The sequence below is a fragment of the Rhinopithecus roxellana genome, chromosome 14, assembly GCF_007565055.1.
Source record: "Rhinopithecus roxellana isolate Shanxi Qingling chromosome 14, ASM756505v1, whole genome shotgun sequence".
Classification (NCBI taxonomy): Eukaryota; Metazoa; Chordata; class Mammalia; order Primates; family Cercopithecidae; genus Rhinopithecus; species Rhinopithecus roxellana.
In genome coordinates, this window is record NC_044562.1 from 42,436,874 (window position 1) to 42,456,877 (window position 20,004).

At 37.4% G+C, this 20,004-nt stretch overlaps 1 long non-coding RNA gene across 3 annotated transcripts in view; it reads left to right on the forward strand.

Moving 5' to 3' along the window:
* The window catches only part of LOC115893273, a 41,254-nt gene that overhangs the window by 5,228 nt on the left and 16,022 nt on the right, over positions 1 to 20,004 (forward strand). For all 3 annotated transcript variants that reach the window (XR_004053260.1, XR_004053261.1, XR_004053262.1), the window contains exons 3-4: positions 8,650 to 8,852; positions 9,078 to 9,229. This is a non-coding gene — a long non-coding RNA (uncharacterized LOC115893273). The remainder of the gene's footprint in view (positions 1 to 8,649; positions 8,853 to 9,077; positions 9,230 to 20,004) is intronic.

The following is a 20,004-nucleotide window of genomic DNA, read 5'->3' on the forward strand; positions in this document are numbered from 1 at the left end:
GCCATTGAAAAGACCCAAGTATCTCTGGCTTTTTCCAGGAATAGCAAGAAAGCTGCTGTAGCGGAAGCAGTGAGTAAGAAGAAAGTTTAGAAGATGCAGGGACCAGGGGAGAGGGCAGGGATATCATATATGAAGATTTTATGCTGATTTTGGCTTCTTAATTTGAGACAGGAATCTATTAGAATGTTTTAAGCAAAGACTTGATATGCTAACCTCACTTAACAGGGTCACTCTGTTGGGTGGAGAGCAAAAGGAAGCAACGGTGGAAGCAGGAAAATCAGGAGGTATCATATTAATCCACTTGTGATGAGTGGTGGCTTGAAATAGGGGGGTAGCAGTGACAATGGTATAATGTGATCAGCACCTGAATCTATGTGGAAGATAGAGCCAACAGGTCCACTGTCTGGCTGCAGTGGAGCATGAGAGAATGAGATGAGTCAAATATGAACTCAAGATTTTGATTCTGAGCAACTGGTAGGAAGGAATTTTCATTAACAGAAATGGGAAGGAATACAAGTGGAGCAGTTTGGGGGATGTGGAAAGATCGAGAGGATCATTTTAGACATAAGAAGTGAGATGGGAAGAACACAACAAGGTGAGTGGTGTGTTGGATGCCAGGTGAATCAAATGTTTCTGGGAAAAGGGGGTGATAGTTGTATCAAATGCTGCTGATCAGGTGAGACGAGACAGGATTGATCACAGGGTTTAGCAAAAATGAATATCATTGGTGACTTTGACAATGAAGTTGGTGAAGGATGAAAGCCTAAGTTGAGTTCAAGAGAGAACAGAAGTTCATAAATTGGAAATATGAAAGTAAGCACATATAGCTCCTCCTAGGAGGTTTTTTGCAAAGGACAGCAGAGAAATTGGCTAATCACTTGAGGGGAAAGTGGGACAAAAGAGGTTTTTTTTTAAATGTGAAAGAAAAATAGTAACATGACTGTAGGCTGAATGGCATTATTCAATAGAGAGAGGGAAAAGTCAAATTGCTGAAAACAAATCCTTGTCCTTGAGTAGGTGAGAGATGATGGGAGCTAGGGCTGCTGTGGAGAGGTGAATAGGCGCGTAGAGGGATTTTCTGGAACAGGAAGCTGAGTTGCTATGATGGTAGGAGTGTGTGGAAGGTCTTTTCTGATAGCTACTTTTCCCAATGAGATAAGCAAGATCATCAGTTTAGAGTGAGAATGGGGAGGAGATGCTGGAAGTTTGAAGTGTAAGAAGAGGTTAAAAAGAGTCATTGGGGATGTGGGGGACTGAATGAAATGGGGAAATCTATTACAGTTTTGGAAGCCAACTAAAAACTCATGTGAAGGAAATGAACCGCTAATTTAAAGTTGACCAATGCACATGGTTTTGTATTTTTCTTTAGACACATTCATCTGTGAGAGTTTAGGCACAGACCAGGCTGAGAGTTGGATTTTACCAGTATCAGAGTTTTGACAAATGATAGTAATCCTGGTTTTTGCAACATTTGTTGTACACATCTTTCCCATTTGTGATTTGCCTTTTCCTTTTATCTGTATTTTTAGTGCAGAAACTTTATATTTTTATATCTTCAAATTTATTATCTTTTCCTATGATGTCTTCCATTGCTTTTTTGCTTGTGGAAATCCTTCATCATGATGAGATGATATAAACTCTTTTCTGTACCTTCTTCAATTTTTATGATTAAATATTTACCTCTTATGTATGCTGTGATGTAAAGCTCTAATAAAATATTCATCAAAAAGTTACTTTATTTTTCCAATGTTATTTATTAAAGAAACAATTTCTTAGATTTATTTTTTAAAATATTGTCTATTTTTTCTATTTTATAAACTCAAGTTCCAGTTTATCACTTTTATCTGATTTATCTGTCTGTTCTCAGTATTTAACATGCTCTAACTGTTGTATGTTTATGATTCTTCAGCATCTGATAAGGCAAATACCAACCTCCAGACCCCTTTTTTTAAACATTCTTTAATCATTCTTGCTTACCTTATTTTCCTAGACTATGTTGTCATGATTTAAAAGCAGACTTTTCTCAGGGTTTGTTTGGAATTGAAAGAAACCTAACCACTAATTTGGGACATACCAATTTCTTTATAACATTCAAGTTCCCCATTCAAGAACCAGGCTATGATCCTCAATTCTTGTCTTTTAAATTGTACTGGATTGATTACTCATTCACATTTTTAATATATTTTAAATCCCCTTGAAATCAGAGTTTTACTTTGATTTTCATTTTGCTAGAGTGGTGATTCCTCAAGTAAGTTCCCCAGAAAGAAAAGAGGAAGAAGGTACCTTCTGATACTTTACATATGCAAAAATGTCTAATTTGTTTCTCACATATTTGGGGCAGATATAGAATTTCCACTTGTAGTTTTTTTGTTTTCTTAATATTTATCATTAAATCCAATGGATAGAATGTTCCTTGAAACACCGATTTTAGAAGGGAAAAAAATGAAAGAGGCGGGGCATGGTGACTCACACCTGTAATCCCAGCACTTTGGGAGGCCAAGGCAGATGGATCACAAAGTCAGGAGTTTGAGACAAGCATGGCCAATATGGTGAAACCCCGTCTCTACTAAAAATACAAAAATTAGCCGGGCGTGATGACACACGCCTGTAGTCCCAGCTACTCAGAACGCTGAGGCAGAAGAATCGTGTGAACCCAGGATGTGGAGGTTGCAGTGAGCCAAGATCGTGCCACTGCACTCCAGCCTGGGTGACAGAGCAAGACTCCATCTCAAAAAAAAAAAAAAAAGAAAGAAAGAAACCTAAGTGTTATAAAAGGAAGATTAAGTTAGTGTACTATTACTAGAGAAGTAGATGTAATTTTATAAATGAGGTCAATATACTGATAAGGAAACAAGTACATGCAAAAAAAGCTACATAATAATATGTATACTAACTTATAAAATAAAAACGTATCAATAGGTTTTTATTATAGATATATATCTATAGTAAATACAGATATTTACTATCTATAATAAGTACAGATATATGTTACTATATATGTATAGAATCATTTTCATACTATATATAGATATATAGATGTATTTTCATACTATATATATCAATATATTATATCTATTTTCATACTATATATCTGGAAGAACATACACCAAGTAATAACAAATCACTATGGGTATTAAGATGTGGGAGAGAAAGAACTTTCACTTTTAATTTTATATACTCTGAAATTATTTGAAGTTTTAAAATGATGTTTTATTCATAGGTGTACAGGTTTTTATAGCCAATGTACACATTTATTTCACCTTTTTTATGCTTTTATTTCACTTGACATGGTTGACCACATCCCTTTTGTACAACACTGGGTCAGGCACTTCTCCTATGTATTCCCGTAACACATTGTACATACTCAATTACAGGAATTTTAACTTAAATTTATAATTTCCTCTTTATTTATGTATTCCAAGGAGACCAAAAAGTCAGGTACTTTCCCTGTTTCTAATTTTATGGTTTACCTTACAAAGTACATGTTCAATAACTATTGTTTGAAAGTGTCTGTGTGATTTGAAAGGGAATGTGTATTATCTAGCATCTGGAAAATAAAAGAGGCAATGCTCAGAAGGCAGAAAAAGGAAGTGAGCTAGGCAAGGTGGAAAGTCCTGAGGGTGAGCTATGCCCATTGGTTGAGCAGCCAAACCACCAAGGGAGCGTTTCTTTAACTGCAGCCTAAGTAAGGCAAAAGGAACAAGTGGAGAACAGTGAAAGAAACTGTGCAAGAGCAGTAAGAAGATAACTGGCCTTCTCCATTTAGGGGAATTCCACACCTAAGTGGAAATGTAAATGTCCTTCTCTGGTGACCTCGTAGCTCAGCTATCCCAAGTGGGGATAGATAGGAGTAACGTGGAACCTCTGAAGGGGAAGTTGGTAGGCAAATACCACTGCGAAAGCAAGAGAGAGCTGAGTTCTTGATTATTAAGGTAAAGCTTTAGCTATTCTAAAAAGGAAACACCAAGAAGTGTACATCTATATGCAGAGGCTTAAATAAGATGGAAGTTCATTTCTTCCTTGTGTTACAGTCCCAAGAAGAGCAATGCAGATTTGCAGGAAGACTATGAAGTCACTCAAGGACTCAAATTCCTTCCATTTTCCACCCACTATTCCCTTAGGTGATATCATCAGTGGGTTGTGGTCACACTCACTGGTTCCCATCTGTGGAAAAGAAAAAGAGGAATGCCAAAGCAAACAACTTACTTTTAAAGGCAGAAATGACCCAGAAATTGCACATACCTTCAGCTTACATGTTACTTCAACTCACATCCTATTAGCCAAAACTTAATCACGTGGTCACATTTAGCCGTGAAAGAGACTAAAGATGTAGTCTCTAGGTGAGTAATCATGTACCTAGTGTAGCCTTTATTTCTGTGGGAAACTGTAAGTCTTTGCCATATGAAGAAACCAAATGTTGTGTTGTTAACCTAACTGGTAAAACTTGAAAGGCTAATGGCCAACAAATGCTGGTCTAAGACTACTATACATGTACAGTACAAAAACCAAGGACAGTGGAGGAAAGCATGCAATTTAAAGGTTTGTCCTTTAGTATGAGATAATATTCTTCCTATTTTTATGATATATTTAATGAGATGGTGATGATGGTAGATAGCATTTCAAATGTCCTTTCTTAAAAAAAAAAAAAAAAAAAAAAAAAAACAGAGCAACACTACATCAGTATATCCATTCCCTAATGTGTGTATCTGTGTGTGTCTCTGTGTGTGTGTGTGTGTGTGTGTGTGTGTGTGTGTATTGTTGAGATTTTACTGTTTCTTGAAATCTTGATCTGGGAACTAATGCTGCATGTGACAACCAAGCACAGAGGGTCAGCAGAGAAGGCAGTATTATCCCTACTCCTCCTTTAACATCGAAGATGGTTTCTCACCTCAAGGATAGGTTTTGTAAACTCTCCTCACTGGACCCACCATCATCTCCTTCTCTATATCCAGTTAGGTCCTCCCACCTCTGGACTCCCATAGTATTGTTTACATGGTTGCACCATAGCTGCAAGGTCTCTAAAGGCCTAGACTCTGGAACTAGCATAATGTCACTTTTGTCACATTCTGATGGTCAAAGCCAGTCATCAGCTCAAACCACATTCAAGAAGATGGACAGGTAACCTCTGCCTTTTGATGGGAGGAGTAGCAGCAGCATATTGCAAAGAAGCATGTAGACACAGAGAAGTGTGATTCATTTGGGTTGTGGGGGAAGGAGTCATTACTGTAATGCTTTTCCACAGCTGACATTTCCCACATGATAACATTCTATCTTCCAGCCTTCCTGTCATGCCCACAACTTCCTTTAAAACAAAGTGCAGTTCATAGGGTACCTTGCTTCATACTATATAATTCTGCCTCCTTGCTTCAAGAAATCAGACTAGAGATAAATACTTCTATTAGTTAGGATTAGGACTAACTTCAAGTGAGAGAAAACACCAATTGGCTGGGCGTAAATAAAACAGAAGTTTATTTCTGGCTCTTGTTAAAGTACAGAGGTAGATTCTAGAGGTTTGGTATTGGCCTCCACATTATCAAGCCTATTCTATCTTGTAGCTCCATTGACTGTACTTTCCATTTCCAAGGTTGCCTCATTATTCAAAACAGCTGCCAAGGCTCCAAGCATCATACATCCCATTTCACTTAATAGAAGGGAAAAAGGCAAGGGAAAATAGAGCCCACTCTAATTCGGGATGTTTCCTAAAAGTTGCACACCCAACTTCCTCATATCCCATTGGCTTGCATTTACTCATATAGACACACCTGTCATCAAGGGGGATCAGGAAGGTGGCTTTCTGGTGGCTGTGTCCCCAGCCAAAAATCAGTGGTTCTATTACTATGGAAAAAAGAGTAGATAAGAATGAAGATATGAAGGAAGTGAGGGAAAAAACCACGTAGATATCTGTGGAAATAAAGCACAGGCAGAGGGAAATGCAAACACAAAGTTTCAAAGCAGGAGCATTCTTGGAAAGTTTGAGGAACAACAAGGAATCCAGCATAATTAGAATGAGAGGAGGGGTATCAGATGAAAATGAAGAGATAGCCAGGGGTCAAGCATAGTAAAGACCAGGTAATGTGCTGTAAATAAGATATTCTAAGAATCCCAAAGCAAAGCTGTGTAGGGTCCTCAAGACCACCTACCAGGTTCAATGATTTGCTAGGAGGACTCACAGGACTCAACATATAGTCCTACTTATAGCCATGACAGTGACAGGATACAGAGCAAATTCAGTGAAGGGAAACGCATATAAGGCAAAGTCTGAGGAAACCAGTTGCAAGCAAGCCTCCAAGAGTCTTCTCCTAGTGGAGTCACACAAGAGGCACTTTATTCCTCTACAACAAGTTGTGGCAACAGGTATGAAATACTGCCTACCAGGGAAGCTCAAGGTTTTGATTGTGGGCTTGTCACAGAGGCACCCTTTTCCTGGCATATACCAAAGCCCTGACTGCCAGAAGGAAAGCAGGTGGTTAGCATAATAAACTATGCTGGTTATACTAACAATTTAGACAGAGTGGGCCACTTTTATCATTTAGGGACTGGCCAGAACCCTACTGGAACCTAAATTTCCAGATACCCATCAGTAGCCAACCTTGCAAGGAGATTTCTAGGAATAGCAGTCTTGGGCCTATTGCTAATTCTTTCCTGAACAAAAGTACACAGGGAGGGATGCACAGAGCAAAGTGGAGTAGGAACCAGGAAACCAAGCAGAGACTAAGCAGGCTCATAAGTTAGTAGAAGCAATGAGTAAATAGAAACCATGAACCAGATAAACTGAGACTTAGAGAGTACAATAGTAACAGAAGGAGGAAGAAGCAAAGAGAGAAGTCCATGGGATGACAACCTCTATTACTGCTCTTAGGATATCAGAGTTGCCATTAATATGTGATTCTGGAGACCAATGAACAATGCTCCAGCTTCACATAAGGCCTGATTATTCCATTAAAATTTTTCCTATACTTGCTCCCTAATGTATTCATATCCTTATAATGAATTGAAGTCACCAAAAGTTAGAGGCATATTTGTGCTCCTTGAAACCTAAAAACACTTCACTAATACATCTAGGGTTTTGGCCATTGAAAACTAGACATTATAGAGAAAAACTAGAATGGTAGCCAAAGGATCACTGGCCAACCAGATAAAGGACCAAGATTTATACTGTGGCATAAAACCTCCACCCACTCCCCACCATAAAGCCCCTGCTCCAGCTACATCAAACTACTCACAAGTACATTCAAAGTACATTTATATACTTCTTTGATTTTGATCATGTAGTTTACCCTGTTTAGAATTCTTGGTCTTGTCATCCTCAAAAAACCCTGAAGAGCTTCTTTACCCAGTTCAAGAGTCATTTGCATTCTCTATGAAGCCTCTCTGACCATTTCTTCCCCATACACTCTTGTCTAGCCCCTTCAGAATGAATCTATTTCTGTACTACTCTCTCAGCTCTTGGTACATATTTCTATAGTAGCACATATAAAACATATTGTAATTGATAATTTATGTGTCTGTCTCTGAATAAATTATGGTTCCTAGCACTTAGCATAGTGCTTCACAAGTGGTAATTCTTTACTAAATATGTATCAAGGAAATGAACGGATGAACGAACCAAGAAACAAATGCAATGAATCACGTGTTGAAGAGTTATGACACCAGGAATCAAGGACAAGCCTCCATGACCAAGACACCCAATTTTCAATTCTCATGCTTGAAACAATAATATCTCTCATCTGTTGGGGTACTTTTTATTTCTCCAAATTATGTTGCTTTTGTACTACCCTAGTTCTTTGAAGATACTATTACTTTACTCATGTTAAATAGCTGTGTTAGCATTGATTATAACAATTTCTCCAGTGAACAAGCAAATTATTTTCTTAAAAATTATGGCAGAACTTAAATATCCTTCAACTAAAGAAGTCTGATGCTAAATATACTTAACTCTAGAGTGTCTAAGTGTGTTTATACAAGTAAGTAAACACACACAATTATTCTCCTGCTGTGAAAGTACTTTCTACCTCTAGTGGCTTATATGTGTATGCATATTTTTAAGTTAAACTTTTCAAAGGGGAAAAATTTCAAGTAATATTGATTTCACAACCTACTACTATGACACTAAAAGTGAATTCCCCAAGCAATTTTATAATAAAACCAATTCTAAAAGCTTAGACATGGTCATAGCAAACATCAAATAAAATCTAAATTTGTTACTATTTCCATGTGATTTCTTTTGAGTAGTGACCCTTTAAAATCTGATAGTATATAGGTTTCCTTTATCTCCCTGAGAGTTATCAGAATCGAGGCCTTTGGTTAAATGCTTTCATCACATGTTTTGGTTGTGGTGGCTATTGTTTTCAACATGCAAGAGGTTGCAAGAACTGAACTACACAAAATGGATTCCCCAAAACTGAAAAGAGATTTTTAAAAATAGCACTGTCTGAAATTAAAGCTCATTCGAATTAATTTTGAATTTCCTAGGTCAGCCATCTGAGAGAGGGCTTGCAAATGTGTATTGACAAAGTTGAAGTGTTGCCCAGTTCTCACATGTGTGTAGAGAGGAGAATGTTGTTAAAGAGTTAGAGAAGGAAACCACTATTTTTTGAACATTTTCTTTGTGCCAGGCTCTTAACATATGCTCTCATTTAATCATCACAGCACCCTTCTATCATAGAGGTCATCATCCACATCCCACAGATGAGAAAAGGAAGTTTGGGGAAGGAGGCTCCAGGCTGCACACCTATTGCTGAGGAGAGCTGAAATTCCAACCATGTTTCTCCAGCTCCAGAGTCTGTGCCTCTACCACTTGATATAAAAGACCATGTGATCACATCACAAGCTACAAATAACTCTAACTAAATGTAAGCTTTCCTGGAATTCATCCCTAAAATGGAGTGATCTGCTTGGAGATTAAAATTAAAACAAAACAAAAAAAATAATTAAACAGGGATCAGCAAATTATAGCCCCAAACTTACTTGCCAAATAACCAAAGGCTGCTTCCAGTCTACAAGGGCAGAGTTGAGTAGTTGTGACAGAAACCAAATGATCCACAGAATTCAAAATTTTACTTTTTGACCCTTTGCAGAAAAAGCATGCTGATCTGAACTCTGGAAGAGAACCTTTGTCAATCAATATCTAGCGTTGTCCCAGGAAGAGAGATTCAATGTGTAGCAGACACTGGAAAGCCTACCTTATATAAGTGCAAGGGGATCTGCTGACCCTGCCCCATTTATTCAAGTGAGTAAATTCCCCTCGCCATAACCTATTATCCATCAAGAAATCTCATCACAAATACCATTTTCTAAGTACCATAATAACTGAGAACAACTATGAAGAAAAACAGGTAACAGATAATAGTTGCTGTGAAAATATGGCCAAATTGTAAATTAACTATTTAATATGCTGGATTTAAAATCACCACACAATGAATTTATAATTGGTATGAAACTCTTAAGTAGATCTGATCATATCTAAAAAAACTGGTAAAAATTAGTTTCTGAACTTTGCCAGAATCAAAGATTAGGATTCTTATTGACCCAAAAAGACAGATAAATGAAGAATATCCAAGTTAAGAAAGTTAAACAGCCTCTCAATCTACATCATTTTATCTGTATGTTTCATGCATTAAATTTGTTCAAAGAATAAATAAAATTAATTGATGAAAAAGGTTTATATGCTTTTCAGCAATTATATTCACACTGTGTTTCTTATTTGTTTTTATACCATGATAGAGTAATAGGATGGAAAACATGCGACTCTGCACTAAAATTTTGAATAATTCACAAAAAATTTTGGAATAGAATATAGATAGTTTAAGTTAATTAGATTGGCCCTATGAACCAATAATCCAATTTTCAAAGTAACATGGAAGAAGTAATTTTGGGTGACTAGCAAAAAAATTAAAGAAAAAGCTGGAAATAGTTTAATTATAAAAAGGGAAAAAATTTTTAAACTGAATAATCTTTAAAAAGTAAATAATTTCTTAATTTGAAAATATAGAGAAATTGGTGACAGTGTACACTTCTGGTTTTAGTCTCTTTTTATATAAATGTTTATTTAGGACAGCTTTAAATTTACAGAAAAAAATGCAAAGAAAATACAGAGTTCTTAATATACTCCTCATTCAGTTGCCCCCCCCATTAGTATCCTACATTAGTATGAAACATTTGTTATAACGAATGAACCAATATATTATTAACTAAAGGATTCCCTCAGTTTTTGTTTAATGTCCTTTCTAGATTGGTTTGGTTTACCCATCCCTGAACCAAGTAGACATTGGCAAGGAAGATGGAATTGCCGTGATTGATTTAATTAATCCAGGCCGACCATTGGCAGCCCAACTATATGCCAGCTAACCTTAAGGGTGAAGTTGAATGGATGTTGACAGGTCAATTACTATATTCACCACAATGATTTTCTGATGAGGGATCTACTAAGATATACTATGGGGAAAAGAATCCTAATTAATCAATCAGCTTTTCCTTATTATTCTCCAATAGGACACTCACTAATATAACTAATTATGAATAGGCAGAGATGTTCATGACACAATAATTGTTTGACATTTCTAGAGGGTATTTCTAGAAACTTTAAAAATTTCCAACATTCAGAAAAACAGAAAAAATTTATATGATTTCTTGGTTTTCTTTCCATTCTATTGATAGACATGTTGCTTCCTATGCACTAAATTTAAACCCTGTAGATTACTGTCTTTTCTTTTAAAAATAAATCTATTTTTTAGAGAATAAAATGCATTCACAAGATTAAAAATTCAGAAGACTCAAGTATATATAGTGAGATTTCCCTCTACTACCTGTGTTCACTAGTGATTTCCATTCCTCCCTACCACCAAAGTTACCATTTTCTTGTGCATTATTCCAAAGATAATTTGTGCAGATGTGTATTTATGTATATATTCTTTCCTCCACTTCTTTTTACAATGCTCTCTTCACCTTGCTTTTTGTCTTTATATCTTATTGCTCTTTCCATAGTGATATTGAGAGAGCTTGCTCATTCTGTTTTATGTCTTCATATTATTCCATTGATGAATTTACTGTAATTTATTCAATTAATCTCTCATTAATTCACAGTTGAGTTATTTCCAATTTTTTGATATTACAAACTCTAAAAAGTGCTGCAATGTGTAAACTGAGATATATGTCATTTTACCCACATTCCCAGGAGGATATCTACAGAACAAACTATTGCCTTTCCATCTTTCACCAAAATTTTATTTTCACTCCAAGAAGAAGTTTTGCACTGGGTGAGAATACTCACAAAATAACTTTCACTAGTCTTTGTTTGTTTAATATAAAAGACTCATTCAAGTCACAGACCAAAACCAACTTCATATTATATATTTCACACACTAATTTACACTAAAACTCTATTGTCTCACTAACAACAATCACTTTCTTAGAGCTTTACTTGGAGTACCAGAACTAGCAATTGGAGGACACATAACAAAATAATACCATTGACTGAATGTGAAACAAGTTGATAACAATATCAGGAAGATGAGATGTGCCAGGAAGTTGCCTGGCCTTGCTTGGTCACATGGTAACTTACTCACTGGTCTTGGGATACTTTCAATTCAACTTGACATCTCAGCAAAGTTTCTAAGTTTGTGACCCTCTCCAGAGAAACTTCTATACATCCAAAGTTCTGTAAAAATTTTCTGTCAGAGTTCTTAAAATTATAATACTCAGGATATTTCAGCTGGCTCCCTTAGCAAAGGTCAGGAAAGCTAAATGCATTCTTTTCTAGTTACCAGTCCAGGACAGAAGCCAGTGTGCTCTGAACAAGATCTGAATGTGGATTATACCATCACCTGGGACTTATCAATGAATGCTCCATTCAGTCAGTACCCTCAGGAACTCAGTAGTGGGAGCCATAATGATAACATTATAATTAAAATACTCACATTTATCGAGCATTCACTATGTGCTCTGCTACCAGCTTTAAAAGCATTTTTTTCACGATTCTTTTTCACGATTCTAGACTTGATTCATTTGCAGATTTAATCTAGAAAGCTTTTTCATGACTCTAAATTTCAGTCATTTGCAGATGTAGTACAAGGGTCTACAGGAAGCTCATCCCTTCCTCTTCCACTCTGTAACCCAAAGTTAACCTTGATGTCAGACTCTCTCATTTGTCCTAAGAGTGACTAAAATGAAAATATCCCTTCAAGAGGGAACACAGTAAACAGAACCAGTCTTTTACACATCATTTTGACAAATTTTATCATATTCTTTCCAGGATAAAATCTTCATGAGGAGAGGACAGAAAGAGCTCTGTTGATATGTTAGAAGGTGGGGACAGAGTACTGCTAAAAAGGGGGCACTTAAAGGCAGGTTGATACACAGTAAAAGTTTAGTTGGCTTCAGAGTAGTATCTGAAATGTAATCACCATTATTACCCATCTTCCAGTTATACATCTCTGTTATGAACGTGTGGGAAAACAAAGGCCAGAATGGTTTTGTTTGATTCTCCAAAGTATTGATAATAATAAACTTTAAGTAATGGTTCATTAAGTAGTGGCATGCTCAAGGATCAGAAACTTCTCATCAAAGCATTAGATAGCCTTCAGAAATTGTTCTTAGGTATTTATGAAGGGTGTTAGAAATTACCCCTTTTAAAATATAACCAACTCAAAGACCAGTTTTGTAGACATTTGCTTTTCAAAATTATTTTTTGGAGATTTTGATCCTGGGTCTTTAAGCATTAGATCTGAGTTATTACTTATCAAGACCTGAAACCACTCAGACTGAAGAAGATCTCTGCCCAGTTGCTGCAAGTGGTTGGCAAGTGGCATGGAATGCCTGGAGAAGTGGGTCACACAGTTAATTACACACAATTTAGCCAAGAGGTAGGCAAAAGGCAATCTCACTCTGTCTCTTATCTGTGTCCAGTTTGAAACTTTATCATTGGCAGCAATTTGGTTCTTGTACCTTCTTAGCTTCCAAGGGGCATTAGGCTGGGCTATATCATTTATGGCCTCTCCTAGATGACTGAGTATACCTTGCTGAGTGAATGTCCAGGGCTGAGGGAGAAAAAAAAGGCTGTGTGGTGTCCCACTATAGTCCCTGAATATAGGCTCTAACCAGAAGCACACAACTGGGCTGTGATTACTATGGCCTCACCTTTATTTCCAGAGAATTACCCAGCAACATTACTGGAAATGAGCTGTCTTGTCCAGTCAGCTCCCTTTCTCTCAGCAGAAAGGTTAGAGCCCCATGAATTTCACAATCTTGCAGCTTCTTGGGAAATGCATTATGAATTTCCAAATCTCTTATTCAGCCTTGATAAAATTCCCAAATGATTGCAAAAGTGAAAATAAAACCCAAAGCCATTTTGAACCTTAGTATTTACAAATAAGACAGGGAATAAAAATTACATGCAAGTAAACTGGACATCATAATCATATCGACTTTTTGGCACTTAGTAGAATTCATAGTTTCTGTGTGGAAGGAATAAATATTGATAGTAATACAAGTTTAATCTTGTCCTCTATCTCAGTAATTTATGGGGTGTTAGGACTGATAGGAATTTAAATAACATCTACTCCATACGGTCACATCACAGATTTGAGACCAGAGAGACTGTCAACACACTTATGGGCACTTAGCTTACATGGTAGAAAGAACACTCAGCTTACAATGAGAAAACTTGAACTTGAGTCCAAACCCTGACACTTTCTGGTTGTGACTTTCAGACAAGCCAGCAGGCCTCAATTTCTATATTGGCAAATTGGGGTAATTTATGCACCAGGAAGGCTTACTGTGAATGTTGCTTTGTTGAGGGAGGAACAGTGAAGTGCCACCAAAAACTTGGAAATACATTGACTCTTAAAACTAGTAAAATTCACATAATAGATGAGAAAGCCACCTTCAGAAATTAATAATAAAATTGTCAATTTATGATGGAAGTGTTGTTTTTAAAACAAGCCTTTTTCCTGATCAAATATTACTAAATTTTCATCTTTTAAAAATCTAGACAATAAAAAACAAAGTGAGGATTGGCTTACTTATAACGTACTGAGTAGATCTCCAAATGTATTCTGGAGGAATTGACCATCTACATACAGATAGGAACCTATCATATCTGCTTTTGACACTCATCAAGATATTGGTATAATCTTTCAACATATTTGAAAGCACACAGAATTCTAAGGAAAGTGAATTGGGTGAAACATTTGGGAAGCTGATTTGATCTGAAATGTGATGTTAATTTGATAACCTGAATAACAAAATAAGACAGATTGGCAAGGAGTAAAACAAAAAGGAAGCCCCACAAGGCCAAAATGTAGAGCAGAAATGGTCCGAGGCTTTACAGGCTTTATTTATTTATTTATTTATTTATTTATTTATTTATTTATTTTATTTTTTGAGGCGGAGTCTCACTCTGTCCCCAGGCTGGAGTGCAGTGGTGCGATCTCGGCTCACTGCAAGCTCCGCCTCCCGGGTTCAGGCCATTCTCCTGCCTCAGCCTCCCGAGTAGCTGGGACTACAGGCGCCCGCCACCGCGCCAAGCTGTTTTTGTATTTTTAGTAGAGACGGAGTTTCACTGTGTTAGCCAGGATGGTCTTGATCTCCTGACCTCGTGATCCGCCCACCTCGGCCTCCCAAAGTGCTAGGATTACAGGCGTGAGCCACTGCGCCCGGCCTACAGGCTTTATTTTATTTAATCCTCTCAATCACCCTACACAATAGGTAACATTATTATTCCCATTTTTCATAGGAGGAAACTGATGCTTAAAGAAGTTAATTATCCAATATCATAAAACTAGTAAGTGTTAGGAATTGTATCTGTACACCAGCTGTACACTTCTGGAGCCTGATTTTTTTAAATTATGTTTTATTTTTGCTAAAGTTATGCATACATATAATGTAAAGAATCAAATGGTTCCATAAGGTTTGTTTTGAAAACAACCATCCCTAGCTCCTGCCTTCCGTTTTTCACCCCCTAGAGGCAACTACTTTGACTCCCCACCCCACCCAGATAATTCTTAAGGTGTTTTCCTCAATTTTGCTAGGTAATATGCTTGAATTGTTACTTTGTGGATTTCCCATTGTAGACATTCTCTATTGTTATCTCACTCTAGAAAGTGAGGATTTAGCAGTGTTTCTCCCTCATTCTCCACTCCCACCATGAGCACTTACCTCTCTGCCCATTCTCTCAATATATTCATACTACAGTTTTTATTATATCTAATAGTGTTGTTCACATTATTATGAAAAGGCAAATGCTATTCATAGCTAATACCTGTAGATTACAGTCATCTTTTCTTTCCTACACAACCTCCTTTTTTCTTTCCTACACAATCTACTTTTTTTTTTTTTTGACAGAGTCTCACTCTGTTGCCCAGGCTGGAGTGCAGTGGTGCGATCTTGGCTCACTGCAACCTCCACTTCCCAGTTTTAAGTGATTCTCCTGCCTCAGCCTCCTGAGTAGCTGGGATTACAGGCACCCGCCACCACACCCAGCTAATTTTTTGTATTTTTAGTAGAGATGGGGTTTCACTATGTTGGCCAGGCTGTTCCACCAGCTCCAGCCTCCCAAAGTGCTGGGATTACAGGCATGAGCCAGCACGCCCAGCCAGGGGGATCTATTTTTGTCTTACTTTTTGGAAGTATTGTCTTAGTTATCTTATTGCTTTTCATTTAGTTTTCTTTGTAGTTATTACTAATTCAAACTCTACCTCAATTGTAGAAATCTTTCAATATATTCAAATGCATTAGGACTCTAACAATTTCATCTTCTCAAGGAAATCTGACTTGCTTCCATCTGGATAAGATGCTCTTCAGCATTAAAAATCAAATATTTCTACAAGATTTGCTTGGAAAACAACCATCCCTAGCTCCCATCTTCCATTTTTCATGCCCTAGAGGCAACTACTTGCTCCCCCACACCGTCCAGCTGATGGAGGCTGCCTTTCTCATACTCCTGGGGACTCTCCTGGTCATTTCTAGTCTTGGATCTTGTTTCCTGATTCCTATGTCTTCCTCTTTCTCAGCTTGTTTCCTAGTGAAGAACATAATTAAGTAGCTTCTTGAAAAATAATGCAAAGGAAGTAAATGTTTTGAGGCTTTGTGCTATGATTTCACTATGTCCCTCAAACTCACGTGTTGGAAACCTAATCTTCAAATTTATATGCTGATGGCATTTGGAGGTGGGGCCTTTGGGTGGTAATTAGGGTTAGATAAGGTCATCAGGATGGAGCCCCCATGATGGGAGTGGTGGCTTTATAAAAAAGAGGAAGAGAGACCTGAGCTGACGTGATGTTCTTGTCGTGCTGTGATGCAGCAAGAAGGCCCTCACCAGATACCAGTGCTGTGCTTTTGTATTTCCTAGCCTCCAGAATCATGAGCTAAATAAAACTTTACTTTTTATAAATTACTCAGTCTATAATATTTACTCATAAGAATAGAAAATGGACTAAGACACCTTATAAATTTGAAAATATCTTCAGTCTACACAATACTCTTTCAAGGCATAGAAGTCTCTTTTCCTGTGAATTTTAAAAACACTGCTCTTTTAGATTTAGGTGTTGCTATTGATAAGACAGATGACACTCTGGTTCTTCATTTTTTATATTAAACCTGTTTTGTTCTAAAAGTTTGTAGTCTCATCTTTTTGTCCCTCTTGTGCTGAATGTTTAAATCCTTCAATACAAATTTACAGAGTGACTACTACGTGCCAGGCACTATTCTAGGTGTTGAGGATATATCAATGACAGTTTTATAATGATACTCTCAGGTGAACATGAATTTCTCCCCATCATTCTGGTAGTTGGTGGGCCCTTCAACCTGAAAACTGAGATTGTAAGATTTCAATATTACACATTTTTGATAATTTCCTACCCTCTGTTCTCTTCTTTTAGTAATACTATTATTACATGTTGGATCACCAGGACTGATCCTCTAATTTTAACATATCCTGTCTCCTCAATTATGCTTATTAGTCTTTCTGTTCTACTTCCTAGGAGATTTCTTTATCTTTTATCTCTTACATTAAATTTCTTATTTTTAATGTCATCTTTTTAACATCTAGGTTTCTTTTGAGCTTACTGAATATTCCTTTTTATAGATAATCCTGTTATTTTATATATTTTCTTATTTTATTGTTCTGTTAGCAGAGCTTGTTTCCTTCAAGTTGTTTTCTTCTGTTTGTTTGGTTTGGTCTCTATCTTTCATTAATAGGCTTTCCTCAAATATCTAGTGATTCCTAGCTGTCTAGTTTTATTTTAAGAATGAAGCATTGAAAAGAGGATGTTTTGTATGCATGAGGGGACTCTCCATTGGTTTTGCTACAGGATGATGTGACATAGGCCAACATACTGGGCCAATGTCAGTATCTTTTCTTTCAGGCTGATAAGATTGCCCAGATAATATTTCCAGCCTTCTGCTAAGAAAACATAAGCCTGGCTAACAGTGTTCTGGGAGCTAAGTGAAGGAAGAAGATTGAGGAAGTCTCAGTACACAATTTATATACTTAATCCCCAGCCTGCAATATTGTAGCCTACATCCTTTCCTGGTAACCCCAATCCAGAGTCCTTGTATTTGTTCTTGGCACCAAAATAAGAGGCAGTCTCCCACCTGATAAGAATAGGAATGGGTCTTTTTAGCAGCATGATTTATAATCCTTTGGATATATACCCAGTAATGGGATGGCTGGGTCAGATGGTATTTCTACTTCTAGATCCTTGAGGAATCACCACACTGTCTTCCACAACGGTTGAACTAGTTTATAGTCCCACCAACAGTGTAAAAGTGTTCCTATTTCTCCACATCCTCTCCAGCACCTGTTGTTTGCTGACTTTTTAATGATTGCCATTCTAACTGGTGTGAGATGGTATCTCATTGTGGTTTTGATTTGCATTTCTCTGATGGCTAGTGATGATGAGCATTTTTTCATGTGTTTGTTGGCTGCATAAATGTCTTCTTTTGAGAAGTGTCTGTTCATATCCTTCACCCACTTTTTGATGGGGTTGTTTTTTTTTTATTGTAAATTTGTTTGAGTTCTTTGTAGGTTCTGGATATTAGCCCTTTGTCAGATGAGTAGATTGCAAAAATTTTCTCCCATTCTGTAGGTTGCCTGTTCACTCTGACGGTAGTTTCTTTTGCTGTGCAGAAGCTCTTTAGTAGATCCCCTTTGTCAATTTTGGCTTTTATTGCCATTGCTTTTGGTGTTTTAGACATGAAGTCCTTGCCCATGCCTATGTCCTGAATGGTATTGCCTCGGTTTTCTTCTAGGGTTTTTATGGTTTTAGGTCTAACATTTAAGTCTCTAATCCATCTTGAATTAATTTTTGTATAAGGTGTAAGGACACATGCACACATATGTTATAGTGGCACTATTCACAATAGCAAAGACTTGGAACCAACCCAGTTGTCCATCAGTGACAGACTGGATTAAGAAAATGTGGCACATATACACCATGTAATACTATGCAGCCATAAAAAAGGATGAGTTCATGTCCTTTGTAGGCACATGGATGCAGCTGGAAACCATCATTCTCAGCAAACTATTGCAAGAACAGAAAACCAAACACTGCATGTTCTCACTCATAGGTGGGAATTAAACAATGAGAACACTTGGACACAGGAAGGGGAACATCACACACCTGGGCCTGTCGTGGGGTGGGGGGAGGGGGAAGGGATAGCATTAGGAGATACTCCTAATGTAAATGACGAGTTGATGGGTGCAGCACACCAACATGGCACATGTATACATATGTAACAAACCTGCACATTGTGCACATGTACCCTAGAACTTAAAGTATAATAAAAAATAAATTAATTAATTTAAAAAAAAAAAGAATAGGAATGGGGAATTCGGTATCCATTAGCTTCTTACAAAGAGGTCTCACCAAATCCCATGTTTAAGCACCACCCTCATTCCTAGTTCCTAAGATATCTGTGCTTCTTTTTTTAAAAAAAACAAAAACAAAAACAAAGCATCTCATATTGCCCAGGCTGAAGTGCAGTGGCTCTACATAGGTGTGATCAAAAAGCACTGCAGCCTTGAACTCCTAGACTCAAGTGATCCTTCCACCTCAGCCGCCTGAGAAGTTTGGGACTACAAGCATGCAACACCACACCCAGCTATGTGCTCCAATTCTGGGGGCTCTGTAATGTAAATTGGGTTGGTTATCATCAAGCTAAAGATTCAGCTTTCTTGGTTGTCTTTATTCAGTTGCTACTTGTCTATCTGCTTCCCAGTTTCTTTTTTTTTTTTTTTTTTTTTTTTTTTTTTGAGACGGAGTCTCGCTCTGTCGCCCAGGCTGGAGTGCAGTGGCCGGATCTCAGCTCACTGCAAGCTCCGCTTCCCGGGTTCACGCCATTCTCCTGCCTCAGCCTCCCAAGTAGCTGGGACTACAGGCGCCCGCCACCTCGCCCGGCTAGTTTTTTGTACTTTTTAGTAGAGACGGGGTTTCACCGTGTTAGCCAGGATGGTCTTGATCTCCTGACCTCGTGATCCGCCCGTCTCGGCCTCCCAAAGTGCTGGGACTACAGGCTTGAGCCACCGCGCCCGGCCTTGCTTCCCAGTTTCTAAAGTTTTATTGCTGTTGTCTCCTATCTCATTCCCTTTGTCCTTGTGCATTTATGTTTTGTTATTATTTCATTGTTCTCTCAACTGGATTCAGAAGGAAAGAGATTCGAATGTATGTGTTCAGTCTAACATCTTCAACTGGACTGTCCCAGATCCTGTGCTATTATTGCTCTCTATGTTATAAGGAAGTCGTCAATGTTTGTCCTAACTGTTCTAGAAAGACAGGTACTAAAACAAACAAACACAAATGCAGTCACTAAAGAAATATATTGACCACAGTTTGGATGAAACATCCATCAAGACCTCCATCATTTTTTTGTTTTGTTTTGATTCTATGCTTAACAGAAATCTTCTAATTATATGAAACTCAGAACGTCCAAAGTAAAATTGTTAATCTTGCATTCAAACTCTGGATGCTACAGTGTTCTCTTATTACCATGTAGTAAGATGGTCACTAT